A 14,395-nucleotide genomic window follows, 5' to 3' on the forward strand; every position below is an offset into this window, starting at 1 on the left:
TATTGGTGGGATGGACTTCCACCAAAATTTTCCTAAACCAACACAAGGCGTGATTTTTATTTGCCCTGGTCAAGAACCGTTCCATAAGAAAACACCCGCAAAACAAATTCGTCCTTTGCTATCTTCATTGGTTTTGCTTTCCACACAATGTCTGCATCTGTTTCTGCTTCTGCCTCATCTTCCCCAAACCTAAAAATAGGAATCGCAGGCTTTGGCACTTTTGCGCGGTTCCTGGCGAAGACCATGATCAGACAAGGTCACTCTCCCCTAGAGCGACTTCGAGGACTGATTATTCTCAGCTATGTGCTGATTTGGGCATCGCGCTTTTCAGGTATATGCTCATGTTCGATATTGGTTTTGACGATTCGCAAACATACACGAATACATACGCATGCGAGTTTTCAGTTTTCTGCAGATATGCAAATGCCCAATGAATGAGTGTCTTATTGCAGTAATGTGGCTGCATTTCTTGGAGCAGATAATGATGTGATAATGATATGAACATCGATCTGAATTCTCTCCCAAGTTCTAAAGTCGACGCCGTTCCATTCACTGAAGCAGCCAGCGCTACTCGTTGATGTACCGTCAGTCAAAAAGCAAGCAAGAGACACTCTCTTACAAGTATAAGAGATACCCTCCACATTGGACATGCCTATTCATACACGACGAATTCCTGTGTAAAAACACCAAATATCCATACAGATCACCGTACTCAATTAAAAAACTGCAATCTGTAGGTACTTCCAGAAGATTCAGATGTGATGTGCACTCACCCGATGTTTGGGCCAGAGAGTGGTAAACATGGGTGGAGATCTTAACTTCATGTATAAGAGAGTTCGAGTGAGGGACGAGAAAACATGCTCAAGCTTCTTCAAGATTTTCGAAATCGAGGTACCCTCTAAAGCATATCCTCGGCTAGCCTCGTACTTCCGCGTGGATAAGAAGATTTCAAACATTTTATCATTTCCTTCACAATCTAACTATGAAATACACTTACCGACAATACACTTCAGTGAGATAGATTAATAGAGAGCTAAGTTTATGCTCTGATGTGTGTCCTTCATACTGCCCAACCAGCATATTCGAGGTCAAAAGCCAAGATTGCAACCCCGAACCTTCATTTTTCTTAATTTTACTTTTTGCTTTTCAGGTAAGACAAGGTTACTTACCACAAGTTTCTGCATAAAAGAACTATGTAATCTTTCAAGACCTCATAATCCATTTAGATTAGTCCTGGATAGATATTTAGTGAAAGGGTCATCAATGTCTAGAACCTGATACAAATTGGTCATAGAGTCCTCGCGCAGATCCTCAGCCAGACTTTCTCTGGGTGAACTGAGAATCCATTTAAATAAAAAATAAGTGGTGTATTTGATAGTTAATAAAACTAAGCAACTCAATAAACTCTATCGCATGCTCAACCCTTGCCGATTGCCATCGATCGCTATTTCGGCAGACCAACGTGAGGCATATCTTCCAATTACAAAGTGAACAACCACTCTTTATGAATGTCAGGTATGTAGGATGCTTCAAATGTCTTGCACAAAACATGATGACCTGGCTGCTAAGAGTCAATTTATCACCCACGCTATTGGCAGGTATTTCCCATTCCCAGCTGACTAATTATCTTCCAAGATTATTTCCAACCGCCAACAAACTGAATATCTTACAATAAGAACTGATATTTCCATACTTGGATAGAATCTCGTCAGAAATAGACATCGAACAAACACCGATAGATACAAAGGGTTTCAAAGCTCTTGTTCGGCTGGTAATGTCAACTAGCAAATTCTCCATTTTTGGTGTATTGTCGTCGTTGTTGGTTTTTTCTTATTTTCGTGTCTTTTCGAATGGACCTATCATAAAAGTGCATCATGTGTAAGGAAGTAGAAGACATCAAAAATGAGAGCAGCAGGGTGTGAAAAAGCGAAGTTTGGATTTTCGTAATTCCAAGTCTTCTTTTTTCTCTGTTAGATCTGGCAATAAAATACCATAAAACTTTTGATACGACATGCTGACAGTTTACATAACCGCAGAGGAAAGAACACAGAGAGCAATAGTTTTGATCTGTTCAGTGGGTTATACATCCACAATAGGTTTGCGAAGCAGGTACGGAGCTGATGCATTTCACTCGGAAGAGATACATCTCAAGTTTCAGTTTGATCCTACTTTTGAAGAAGGAATTTACATTTTACCTGAGCTCATTAATGAAAAGAAATTTTTGTAATGCAGCTAAAGAACCTAGAGTTTGCCTTTGAGAAGTTGAAACACAAGCTGCTGAAGAGGAATGATGAGGAACCGGAAGTAAACCAGTAGTGCTAGTATGATGAGGAACAGCTGCTGATAAATTTCTTTATCAATACAAAGTTACTGCTTATCAGGACAGTCTCTTAGCTGTAGAAACTGTAAACAAAGTGCAATTCAATTCACTTCAGAGAGATATTTTACTGAGAGATACATTGTCAAAAATCTATTTATGGAGAAATACAAGCTCTTCACTGTTTTCAGTACTGTAAATTCTAGGTCTGGTGTCAAAACTGTTTTGTGTGTCCAGGTGTAGTCTTGCATTATCCTCATATGAACTGACGAATATTTGAAAGAATAAGACTTGGCAATTTACAGTTGGGCAAGGGAAGAAAACGTCAACTATCATTGTAAATGAATGAGCGTTTGCTCTGCCACCAGCTTACAAAATATAAAGTTCTGAAGACTGCAACAGCATACCGTCAAGTTATCACCTCACTGGTTCTTGATTTCGTCACTGCCAGCCTCTTCTGTTACGTTGCACTGCAGCATAGCTGGGTTCGGCAAATCAGGTGTCCGAAAAGAGGGCTCTGTGCTCTTCCTACTCTGTAGGCCCGTAAAACAAGCAAGATCGACCCATTGCTGCAGCATTCAAGTAAAAACCATATGTCAACATTGTCGGTAAAAATAAAACCATCCAACGGCATTATTATCGTGGCGGTGGTAGTGGCTAAAGAGCAAAGGTAACAGGGAAAACATAGTAAGGATAAAACATGCAACAGTCATGATCGCAGTAAACTGAAAGAACCCAAGTTCATGACAGAGAAAAACAGAGATCATCTTCATCTATGACACCACTCCTGGGAGTTCCTATATAGCACAAATTGCTGGGTTTGTTGCATATAAAAATGAGCTTTTGTATTTCTGTGGCTGCCCACTTTTATATCCAGAGAAATAAATACGGTTAAATCTCCTAGTTACGTGGTTTGCAGCGATGTTGATTACATGTCCTTTTGCGCTGAACTAATACTTAGGATATTTGTGGGAAAAAAGTATCATGACTCTAACCAGAGTTCCCCAGAAAGAGTTGATAGTCCGCACTATAAAAGAGAGCATATTTACGAGCAAAGTTTGGGAAGAAAATTCCTCTGATATTTGATGCTCCACGATCCCAGCAATAATCTGCATTAAATGGGTTTTCATTGTTGCAATGAAAAGAATATGAAGAGAAGCTTATACTGAACAGGATATAGTACATCACTTTTATCTCAGAAATCAAAGGTGCCAGGCACTTGTTGCTATTTCAGTTGCTTCAAGCTAGATTACCTCTTATTAATGGAAAAATGCAGCACAAAGCTAAAAATATGACAGAACTTGAGGACATTTCAAGCATGTACACTGAACTACGGGTTTTGGTCATAGTCTCTCAGTCACGCATATCAGGAGCATAACATGCTCCCTGTACTTTACATCAAGTAAATATTAGGAGTCTAATAAAATAAAATGATAGCAATCAGTGGATGCCCTCTGAATTAGTTCAAAAGTTTTATTTCCCTTCTCACATTAAAGCACTTAATATTGGACATTTGATAAAAATTTAAATTGTCAACTATTCGTTTTTAAATCACATAACTCGCATGTGGCAAGAACAATACTCATAAGTCAATAATGTCTATTCATGTAAAGTATATAATAACAAACATATGTGGATGTGTCATTCAGGTACCTTATAAGAAAATCTGTGTACAACTAGTCGCATAAGGTGGAGTTAATGTTCAGTCAAATAAAGTGGAAATTTCTAGCCGGTGAAGCCAACTTCAAAGTGCAAGTCACAGTAGGTGCACTTTCAGTTATGGTTGAATACTAAGTGGCAGGGGAATTATTACCCCACGCGTAAACCATTTACAGAACCAACTAAGAACAAACAATGGAAGCCTGAGCAAACATAACGTGTAAACCTTGTGAAGGTTGATAACAATTAATGCTCCGAAAGCCGATTCCCCCCTAAGCATCAGAGAACATGTTATGGGATGCTTAATGATTTGCATCGTTGGTTGGAGCACAATTTGTAATCTTTGATGATTTTGTCGCAGTTCTTCATCGACTATATCTTTATGGTATCTGCTAGAAACTTGCTCCTAAGGGAGATCTGCCACAAGTTACTTGTGTTCCATGTTCTACCGGTGTTATTGACCTTTAATTACAATCTTAGAGCCTCTCGGACTTTCTTCATTTCCTTCATGGGTATCGACGTGAACATCCCATTATATTCTTTTGCCTTTGTTTTTATCTTCTGCATTTGCACTCAACAAAGGAGAAATTTGTCAAAAAAATCTTAAACCTTTTGCACTTTTGTCAATTCAATCCTACACCTTTTTAAGTTTGCCAATTGAGTCTTAAACCTTTTCACTTCTTGCCAATTCAGTCCATTTGGCCGGTTTGCACTGACGTGGCAGCCGGCCGACGGCCACGTCAGCGCCAGCTGTCCGGCTAATGCTGACGTGATAATTTTTAAATATTTTTCGAATTTTTAATATTTTTTATTTTCATTTATATTTATTTTTTAAATTTTATCTGCCTTTTACCTCTGGCCGGTCCAACGACCGGCTAGAGGCGCTGGCCGGCGAGGCTCGACCTCGCCCAGATCTGGGCGAGCTCCGGCGAGGTCGAGCCTCACCCAGCCATGGCGAGCAGGCCTCGCCGTAGCGACTGCGAGGCCGACCTCGCCATGGCCGGGCGAGGCTCGACCTCGCCGGATCTGGGCGAGGTCGAGCCTCGCCGGCCGGTCGCTGGTCGCCGGCCGCCGGACTGGCCAAAGGTAAAAGGCAGGAAAAAAATAAAAATAAATAAATATTTAAAAATTCGAAAAAACAAATATTTAAAAATTGCCACGTCAGAGTTGGCCAGACGGCCGGCGTTGACGTGACGCCGGCCGACTATCACATCAGCGCCGACCGGCCAAATGGACTCAATTGGCAAGAAATGAAGAGGTTTAGAACTAAATTAGCAAGAAGTGAAAAGGTTTAGAACTTCAACGGCTTAGAACTGAATTGGTAAAAGTGCAAAAGGTTTAGAACTTTTTTGACAATTTTCGCCTCAACAAAGAGTAAAGACGGTTCCGTATCGAAATTCATCGCAAGATGAATGTAGGAAGACCATTTGAAATGAGTCCACCATAGCTATTCCTTGGAGACATTTTGAAGGTGCTTTGAAATACGCCTTCCCCGATACACCCAAGCAAGTCAAATCGTGATAAACTGTACGAATTTCTTTGTTCTTCTAAACTAATATTATCCTGTAATCCATTTGGATAGACGAGATCGTTGGTGTTCCGAGCAATCAGATTGCAAGTTACTATTCGACATTCTTGAGTTATTACAATACCATATCGAGAAGTTATTACATTACCATATCGAGGCAGTTACCTGAACGAAAAAGAATTCCAAGTGTCTTGCACCACAAGAAAGAAACCAGACTCGATTTAACAAAGCTTCTTCGCAGGGGAGGCGGGCTGCCGGAACGGGCAATTGTCCTGCCAATTAAAGAAAGCCCGGTCCACCAAAGTCCCGTTCTCTTCTTGAATACGATAACTGATTACGACAATGCATCTTTAACAAGCAAAACACAAAAAAAAAGGTCCCAGTACCAGCACAGTGAGCTTAGTCTTTTTAGTAACTCTGGCTCTTTGCGCCTAGTTTATCCAACATCAGAAATCTCTACTAAGGGTGTGCAAAAGAACCGGGACCCGCCCGGAACCGGACCGGAATCGGTGCGGTTCCCGGTTCCAATTTTTTGGAACCGATACTGTTTGGGCCGGTTCCCGGTGTGGAACCGCCCACCCGGACCGGATCGATAATATAATAATAATATATTTTATTTTTTTAATTTTAAATTAAAAAAATCTGACCAAAAAAAATTTAAAAAAAGAAGAAAATTTGTTATCATGTCTGAAGCTCTTGTGTAGTTGGGATACCTTGGTCAATTTTCCCAATAATTAATGGGTACCCACTTGATTTATGGATGATGTGGTTAATATAATCGATCATAGTATAGGAATTGTATGAAAAGTTATGTTGTTTTCCTTTTGTTCCGTTGATCCGATGTTGGTCCATAGATTTTTTTTTTTTATTTGTCAAAGAGAACTTGTTGAGACCGGTTCCATGGACCCGCCCAAGAATCGGACCGCACCGGCAGTCCGGTTCTCGGGCGGGTCCATAGAACCGACGGGCGATTCTCGGTTCCAATTTTTGGAACCGGTCCTGTAGCGGGCGGTCCACAGTCCCGGAGTGGGAACCGCCCACCCGGACCATGCACACCCCTAATCTCTACATGGCTCTGCTCTGCTCTGATTCAACGCTATGAACTTGCCCAAAATTGAAAAGTTCATAAAGAAAGAGAAGTCAAAGGAGCATGCCAGGATAAGATCGAAAAGTCGAATGAACAATCCTCACAAAAACCTCGGTGGCATCGGGATCGCGTCACTCGTTCCATGTCACCACCCGTCCCCTCAAAGGCCTCGTACTCATAATCCTCGTCAAGATTCTCCGTTGTTTTTCCAAAGATGAAGGATTTCGTTCCCATCGTCGAGAAAGGCATGAGGCCGAAAGCCCGAGCGGTTTTGATCTCCCTTGATTATGCGAACTTTACTGAGCTCCTCTTGATTATTATTCCGGCAGCAGTTATGAAATTTGCAAGGAACCTCACATTCTGCAGAAAATTGAACATTGAGAAAGTAAACCTCTAAGCAAAAAGATACCAACAGAACGTGACAAACCATCCAAGTATGCAAAAGTTTCATGCAAGCTATGTCATTCATATATTATTAGGCGGACTACAGCGCTTTGAGAGAACTCATGCTGACATCGGGATAAACTCTGGCAACACCTAAATTTATGTCATTCACCCCTTGATCTGAATAAGAGGTTTCTGCTTATAAATACACGAGGCTACATTACGGAAACGGGATAGTGGCCTTCCTTCACTCTGGGGAAAATGTCCACTCTTTACATCAATAGATCGGGCATTTAGGCGAGATTGGTCATTTAGGGCCCGTTTGGTAACGTGCCAAACAGTGAAAATTTCTCTTCTTTTGTTCCCAGAAATAATTTGGGAACAGAAATGCATTTGGTAAACTTTTTGTTCCCGGGCACATTTTTGCAAAACTTTGTGTCCAGAAACAGTTTTGGAAGAGAAACAAGAAGTAAAAAAAAGTTGCTTCTTGTTTCTCGGCACAATTTTGAGAATGAGTTCTTTTTCTTCTTTTTCTTTTTTTCTTTTCTTCTTTGTGTTGTTCTTCCCTGGGCTGTGGCCGGTCGCCGGCCGCTAGCGACCAGCCATAGCCCAGGGCCGACGAGGGCGTCACGACCCTCGCCGGCGAGGGTGAGGGCTGGACCCTCGCCGCCTGGGCGAGGCGGCTCGCCGTCGATCATGGCGAGGTCGGCCTCGCCCGATCTGGGCGAGGCCGAGCCTCGCCGTCGCGACTGAAGCCGAGCCTCGCCGTGGGTCTAGACGGCGAGGCTCAGCCTCGCCCGATCTGGGCGAGGCCGACCTCGCAGTCCCGACCCACGGTGAGGTCGGCCTCGCCGTCGCGACCCACGGCGAAGCTGACCTCGCCATCAGTCGCGACGGCGAGGCTTGGCCTCGCCCGATCTGGGCGAGGCTGACCTCGCCGTCGCAACCCACGGTGAGGTCGGCCTCGCCCAAATCGAGCAAGGCCGAACCTCGCCGTCGCGACCCACGGCGAGGCTTGGCCTCGCCCGATCTGGGCGAGGTCGACCTCGCCGTCGCGACCCACGGTGAGGTCGGCCTCGCCCAGATCGAGCGAGGCCGAGCCTCGCCGTTGCGACCGACGGCGAGGCTCGGCCTCGCCTAATCTGGGCGAGGCCGGCATTGAGGCAGGCGGCCAGGGCCGCGACGCCCTGGCCTGTGGCCGGTCGCCGGCACCGGCGACCGGCCATGGCCAAAAAAGGGAAGGGTAGAAAGAAAAAAATATTAAACAATTTAAAATATTATTAATAAAAAGAAATTTTGTGTAGTTACCAAACGTATTTATGTTCTTTCATATCCTAGGAATAGAAATTTTGGATAGTTACCAAACGCCTTCAAATGCTCAGAAATTGTTTCCGGGCACAGAATCAAAAAGAATCATTTCTGAGTAGAAATAGTTCCCGGGCACAAAATGATTGTCATGCGCACCCTTAACTAGAAAAGCAGAACTAAGCAGAGCAAAATGGAAGAGAAGCGTCAGTAGAGCACAAATAACCAGAGATACTTATTGCTTGTAATAAGAGTCATATGGTATCAATGTAATAAGAGTCATATGGTATCAATGGCCCCTAGAGATATACAATCTCCAAAGAAATATCAATCAATTTAAGAGCTTCAGCATGCTGAAGGTATTAACCATATCACATGAAGCAGGAAACATGCTTGAAAAAGGTTTAATCAGAAGGGCATGAATGATTTACAGTGATCATCGAAGCACCTCTTGCTCATAAGAGGTGCTTGTCAGTTCAACATATCTGGTATACTATTTGACAATTCTAAACAAAACAATACGATCAACCCAATGCTTACCCTAAAATCAGCTTTTCTCAGCACTTCTGCTGTAGTAACTTCAAATTCCCGTCTTTTGGTGAACTTGCGCACTCCTGGTTTCCTAAGATCGAGATCCTAAAAGAAAGATAGATAAAGCACAACGAACATAAGGACACTTGTGAAAAGCAAAACATTGCAGGAGAAAGTTAGCAACAACATAAAGGACAACAGGTTTTATGTATAATAGCTAAAACCATGACCCAATCCCTATAGGCCAATTATAGTTTCCTGCCAAACACCGAAGAAATACATAATTCATAAGTAGCAGCAGATTTCTCCCTCAAATCATAATATCCAGGCGGTGTGGACAGCATAAGCAGATTAATATAGAAGATTCACATAGGAAAACCCTCCACAGAGAGTAACACTGAAAAATTAAAGTTTCACAACAAAAATGCAATTGACCAATCAGAGAGCATAAGAAAAAGGTAGACATATCGCACAACTTCTAATCCCTCGACTGCTTTACGAGTTTAAAGCGTTTTATTGGACTACATAGAATCGCACTATGGTACCTTTATATCATATTTCATTCCTGGAATAAATTTCATATCGGGTCTAAATGAATAATCTTCTTGTTCTACTTCGTCCCAATCGAACTTGAAGTACATGGCTTCTGTCTTCAATCTCCCATCCATACCATCTGATAACGTACTAAAACTATCTTCTAAGCCATCAAGCATCCGGAAGCTATTATCTTCACCCTTCGGTCTTGAACCATATCTGGCCTTGGCAATTCCGTCAAACTTCTGGAAAAATGCATCAGTTTTTGAATCACTTCCAGAAAAGCCACCAAATATCCGCCGTTCAAATTCATCAGTAGGCTCGGATGAATTAGAACTTTGTTTGTCATTACTGTTATGACCTGCAGAACAATACATCGACAGGTTGGCAGTATCATAAAAGGAACAGGGCACATTATGAAGTTTTCTCGAGAACGCGCATGTAAGAGAATTGCAAAGGAAACCAAACCTACTTCACAAATTTGTTCATATAGTTTCATGTTGAGTATTTTCAAACATACATTATATCGATGGTTGAAGATTATAAGTCAGCCTAGAAAAAAATGACAGGCCGCTTGTCAACAATGTTTACAACCAAACGCCGCTGAAGAAAGGAGAAAACAAAGAGAACTTTATTATAACAAGCAAACTCCCCGCCAAGTAATGAAATGACACACCCACCATTTATAGTAAAAGGTATACACTTTGCATAAGCTTATTTCCCATGACAACATGGAAGCTTAAGAAAGAAGAACTGCAACCCAATCCAAGAAACAACACTCTCCATTCAAAACAAAACCAGACAAAGGAGCATTCCCAAGAATGCTTGGACCACTCCAACAGCCCAGAACGGCACCTGGAAAGTGAAAACCCAAAAGTACCTGACGCCGCATTCACCGATTGGAGTCTAGCTAAATGGGGACAATGGAACTGCTGCGGTAAGCCATTACTCAAGGATCGCATCACAGCCCGAGAAAGCGTCATCTCTCCTTCAAACACCAGAATCTTCCGTGCAAGGGCGTTAAAGTCGGCTTTTGGACTCTTGTGAGACTGAATCACAGCAAGATCCTACGAATTTGAGCAAATCACTAACCAAGAAACGCGAATTCTTTACATTGCTCACGCTGACAGAGTAATCCCACATCATGAGGATAGCGAAGTAACTCCCAATGCCAGAAAAACGAACGAATTACAGACAACTTAAGGTAATAGATGGCGGCAGTCCCACTCAATACTCAAGAAACTTGAAAAAAAGAACAAATTGAAGCTCAAGAAACAGCACAGGGGAATGAAACAGGCCAAAGTTCGCAACTTTATGGAGAAACGACGCCAAGAAACGCCAGAGATTCCAAACCCAGAAACGAGAAAGCCCCCAACAAAGCAAACGAAAAAGAAAAAAGTGGAGGAAAGCCAAGCAAACCCAGCAGCCGAAGCGGGCGTCGCCGATTTGGGCGGCGACGGCGAGCGCTCCCAATCGATTTCAAACAGAAGTGGCTTCAAACAGTGTCGAAGATCAACGCAGACCACGAATTTAAGCTGGGAACTAGGGTTCTTTCTTTTTAGCTCCAGAAAACAAATTTCAGCATATAGAGAAAAATATCAGACAAATTATTTTGTTTTATTATCGGGAGAAATCCAATTAATTTTAAGTTAATAACGACAAACTCCTTCACAGATTTAATCCAAAACTAAACCCCAAACCGATACACCCATGACAATTTTCCGTTAAATTTTACTATCAAATTACCGAGTTGCGGTTTTATCAATGTTTATCGCAGGCATACAAGTTTATAATTTTTTGTGGTATTAATCCAATTTAATAGAAACTAACTGATGGTAAAAATTGCCACAAATGTACTAGTTTTAGATTTTTAATGGCCAAAAAATTAGTTTTGGATAAATTTGCCACAAGTAAAACAGTTTTAGATTTTTTGTGGATAAAAAATTAATTTTTTGGTAAATTGATCACAAGTGTATAAATTTGAGATTTTACGTGGTTTTAATCCTTAATTTTAATAGAAAAGTGAGATAATTAATATTTATTGGGAATATAGGAGATAGCTTATTCCCAATGAATGTATATGATTTCCACGGCCCAAAAAGATATACATTATTTCCTACTTTTAAAATCTAACTTAATACAAAGTTGCAGAGATATAGAGAAATTGAAAGTTATGCAAATTGGAAAAAAAAAACAAATGAATTGGAGCAATTTTAAATGGTAGCTCATTCCATTTCGATATCATTTGGTCGGACGAGGCAATTGAAATGAGATAAGAGAAACTGTGATGAATTGTGAAGAATTGTAAGATGATTTAATCTAAAGATTATTGCTTTTTACGACGTGTTGAAATGACATGTATTCTTTTCATTGTTGTTCGAGCGTTTTTTTTTTTTTTTGTAATAGCAAAGTAAAGAAGTGTGCTTACCAAATCAAATTTCTAAATGAGGATAATTTTATTTTTTATCCTGCCATTTGTGTCTTTGATTATTAAATTGTCAAATCGAGTCCTTTAACTTGATTTTTTTTTGCATTAAAATTGAGAAAACACGAAACAAAACAAGAATTCTAAGGAAAGAGCCGCATGGCGTCCCCGACCGTCAAATGACGATTGAGAGATAAGGACTCTCTCGACTCCGGTGAGGGCGGCTGACCGTGTTGATCAACCGACCGCGGCCACTATCGATCTCAGCCGATGCTATAGAGTGGGTTGGTGGCAATAGCCAAAGTGAGCCATCAGAACCACAAAGTGGACCGAAGTGATTGACAAACCAAGAAAAGAAAAAGAGAATTTAACTGGAGAAAAAAAAAACGAAAAGAAGAATTTGTACAGCCAGGTTGGATTTCAGAAGTCGCGGTCAATGCGTTTTTGTTGTTATTTGAGTTTTATTGTTTCAAAATGTCACAAGGAATAGCAAAGTAAAGAAGTGTGCTTATCAAATCAAATTTCTCAATGAGGAGAATACCATTTTTGTCGGGCTAATTAAAAAAAATAATAATAACTTTACCTTGAGTGACAATTATAATCCGAGCTTTTTTTGTCTTAATAAAAAACACAAACTTTTACTCGAGTCCTAAATTTGGCTCCCGTAACGTAAAATTTTCAAATTGTATTTAAATTTCAAATCTGACCCAAACAATTCTTACAACTTTAATTGACTAGGCAACAAAGTTCATTAGGGGTCCGTTTGGCAGCTGGCCAAACAGTAAAAATTTCTGTTCTTTTGTTCCCATAATCAGTTTGGGAACAGAAATGCGTTTGGTAAACTTTTTGTTTCCGGGCACATTTTTGTTAAAAATTGTTTCCATAATCAGTTTTGGAACATAATCGAAAAGCAAAAAAAAGTAATTTCTTGATTCTGGGAACAAAAATGAGAATCACTTTTTTTTTCTTCTTCTTTTTTTGTTTTCTTGTTTTCTGTTATTCTTCATGGGCTGTGGCCGGTAGCCGGCCACCGGCGACCGTCCACAGGCTAGGGTCGGCGAGGGCGTCACGGCCCTCGCCGGTGGCCGGCGGAGGCGAGGGCGAGGGAGGCGGCTCACCGCCTGGGTGAGGCTGCTCGACCCCCTCGCCGTCGCGACCCACCGCCTGGGTCGCGACCTACCTCGCCGTCACGATCCATCGCTTAGGTTGCGACCCCCTCGTTGTCGCGACAGCGAGGTCGGCGAGGTCGGCCTCGCCGAATTTGGGCAAGGTCCGACCGCGACCCAGGCGGTGAGGTCGGCATCGCCCAACCAAGGCGAGGCCGACGGCGAGGGGCGAACGCCTTGGCCAGCCGTGGCCAAGGAAGGAAGGGGAAGAAAGAAAAAAAAGAAATAAATATTAAACAATTCAAAATATTATTAAAATATTATTAGAATAAAAAAATTTGTGTAGTTTACCAAACGCATTTCTGTTCTTTTTCTATTCCAAGAATAGAAATTTTAGACAGTTACCAAACGCCTTAAAATGCTTAGAAATTGTTTCCGGGCACAAAATCAAAAAGAATCATTTCTTAGCAAAAACAGTTCCCGAGCATAGAATGGTTACTAAACTCAACCTAGATTGTCAAATCGACTCCCTTTAACTTAAAAAAAAGAGGATAAAAAACAAAAGAAGAAATTAAAAAGAAAAAAGAGCGAAGGATGAATCATGCCTCAAGCGCAAGTAAAACCTAACAAGCATGCTCGCTTGACCCGCGACCTCAGGCGAAGGTCACGCCTTGAGAAGAGAAGCGACGGCCGCACGGCGTCCTCGGCCCTCGAGTGAGTATTCCAGAGCTGAGAGACTCTCCCTCGCGACTCCGGCGAGGGCGCGCGAGGCCGACGGCACTAATCGACCGACCGACCGACCGACACCGCCATCAATCTCGGTAGATGCTCCACAGTGGGTTGGCTGCGACCACCAACATGAGCAACGTTGCAACCACAAGGCCGAAGCGATTAACAAACCAAAAAATAAATAAATAAATAAAAGATAAATTTGTCCAGCCGGGCTGGATTGCAGGAAGTCGCGGTCAAACGCCACCCGAAGCTCGTAAGCGCGCACGTCAACCGTCGCGTGAACGCCGACCGACGGTGACGGTCACCAGGCAAGGCAGTTCCAGAACCTTCTTCCTTCCAGTTCCTCACCACCGACACGTCACCGCGCGCCGTGACCCACCTGCGGGTGACGCTAGCGCCTCCCCACATCACCCCATCCCCCCTCTCGCCTGCCTTCACGCAACTTCCCAAATCCCCCTCCTTCTTATCGGCCCAATTCCCTAAAAAACCCCCAACTTTAGCCTTTGTTCCAATTATATCCCAAACTTTTTTTTGTCTCATAAAAAACCCCATACTTTTACTTTTATCCCAAATCTACCCCGTTTACTATTGATCCAATTTTTTAATATTATTTTTTTTTTCGAATTTTTTTTCTTTTCTTTTCTTTTTTTTTTTTGTTTCACCTTCAACCTCCGGCCGGTCGCCGGTCCGGCGACCGGCCAGAGGCGAGGACCGGCGAGGTCGGCCCCGCCGGCAGCTGGCGAGGCTCGGCCTCGCCCAGCAACGGCGAGGCCGACCTCGCCATCGG

General features: G+C 42.3%; 1 protein-coding gene and 2 pseudogenes across 2 annotated transcripts in view; 2 read left to right on the plus strand and 1 right to left on the minus strand.

The window, feature by feature from the left end:
* Window positions 1-14,395, plus strand: part of LOC115672006 (root phototropism protein 2-like) — a 49,658-nt gene that overhangs the window by 4,907 nt on the left and 30,356 nt on the right. The window lies entirely within an intron of this gene.
* On the plus strand, window positions 148-2,372 carry LOC115666120 (arogenate dehydrogenase 1, chloroplastic-like; annotated as a pseudogene).
* On the minus strand, window positions 6,581-10,710 carry LOC115667221 (uncharacterized; annotated as a pseudogene).

The sequence above is a fragment of the Syzygium oleosum genome, unplaced genomic scaffold (genome assembly GCF_021117445.2).
Source record: "Syzygium oleosum isolate NSW1041296 unplaced genomic scaffold, Sole_v2.1 Sole_v2.03, whole genome shotgun sequence".
Taxonomy (NCBI): domain Eukaryota; kingdom Viridiplantae; phylum Streptophyta; class Magnoliopsida; order Myrtales; family Myrtaceae; genus Syzygium; species Syzygium oleosum.